Below are 1,761 nucleotides of genomic sequence, written 5' to 3' on the forward strand. Positions count from 1 at the left end.
TGTGTGTCCCGTTAGAGTGAGTGGATGCACTGTCTGTGATGGATGGACACTTAAAATCTTTCCAACAGCTCAATAACAAACGGTTCATACCCAAGATGGTTTACGGGATATACCGTGTATGATGACCACAGGTCATGTTTGTTCGTGCTTAGCATTTCATCCAGCCATCCATAGCCTTAGTTCACAAGACCTTTTCTTTTCCTTTTTTTTTTTTTTTTTGGTTTTTCTGAGACAGGGTTTCTCTGTATAGCCCTGGCTGTCCTGGAACTCACTCTGTAGACCAGGCTGGCCTTGAACTCAGAAATCCGCCTGCCTCTGCCTCCCAAGTGCTGAGATTAAAGGCGTGCGCCACCACTGCCCCACTCCTTTTCTTTCTTTATTTTTTTTAAAGATTTATTCTTTTTATGTGTATATGTGTGTATGTGAATATGTTTATGCGCACATGTGTATATACCTATGGAGACCAGAAGAGGTCATTAGATTCCCTGGAACTAGAGTTGTGCTTGTGCAGCACCTAATGTGGGTTCTGCAAACTGAATTCTTATCCTCAGCAAGAAGATCAAGTGCCCTTAACCACTGAGCCAACAATTGCAGGGTTCCCCCCACCCCCGGCCCCCCAGTTCTGAAGATAGAACAGAGGGCCTCATGCATGTTTGTCAAGCACTCTCCCACTAAGCTACATCCCCTAGTGGCTGAAGTTACTTTTTAATCTCCCTTTTCTGCCTGCCAGATTTTGGGGAAACTTGGTTACTTAGAAACTTAGTCTCTTTGAGAGGCAGATCATGCTGTTTCTATGTTACTAGCCTGTGTCTTATTGATCATATCTTGAAGCAGAGTTTAAACAATTAAACCCAATAAGGTATGGTAGTACACACCTGCAGTCCCAGTACTTGGGTGACTGGTGGGCAAGAAGACTGCTGAGAGAGAAGAGACCAGCTTGGATTACACAGAGAGACCCTATTTGAGAAAACCAAGTAGAAATAAAAAGTATTGTCTGTCTATGTGTCTATTTACATGTTTATGCATGTGTGGAAGTCAAAGGATAACTTATGGGAGTTGGTTCTTTTTCTCCAGCATTTGAGTTCTAGGGATTGAACTCAGGTCATCCGGCTTGGCTGCAAGTGCCTCTACCCCCATCGCCATCTAACTGGATCCAAACTAGATTATTTTCTCATCCTTGTCTGTATTGTCATTGCTACTGATGTTCTTAAGAGAAATTTTGTTGTTCTTCATTCTCAGAATTTATTTTGGCCCCTTGAAGCCCAGTGTTTCTAGGCAGCTATTGACAAGCTATCTTAAATGTCTGAAGAATGAGAGGGCTATGTGTTGATGAGCTTATAACTTGATCATTTACTCATTAATTCATGTAACAAATATTTATTAGGTGCCTATTCTGGACCAGGCAGCTTCAATCTAGGTAGGACCAAGGTCCTTGCCATATAGCAAAGTGTGTTGAATGAAGAGATCATTGAGAGCTGAATTTTTAAACAAGATTTAATGTGTTTAATGGGTGTTTTGCCTGCATGTATGTGTAACACATGAGTACATTGTCCTTAGACCCAGAAGAGAGTGTTGGATTTCCCTACAGAGGGTTGTGAGTTGTTATGTAGGTGCTGGGAACCAAACTTGGGTCCTCTGCAAGAGCAACAAGTGCTTTTTACCATTGAGCCTTTTGAAAATTCTGTCTGTTTCTTTGTCTCTGTCTGTCTGTCTGTCTGTCTGTCCATCTGTCTCTCTCTTTCTCTCTCTTCTCTCTCTCTC

The sequence above is a fragment of the Mastomys coucha genome, unplaced genomic scaffold (assembly GCF_008632895.1).
Source record: "Mastomys coucha isolate ucsf_1 unplaced genomic scaffold, UCSF_Mcou_1 pScaffold22, whole genome shotgun sequence".
NCBI lineage: Eukaryota > Metazoa > Chordata > Mammalia > Rodentia > Muridae > Mastomys > Mastomys coucha.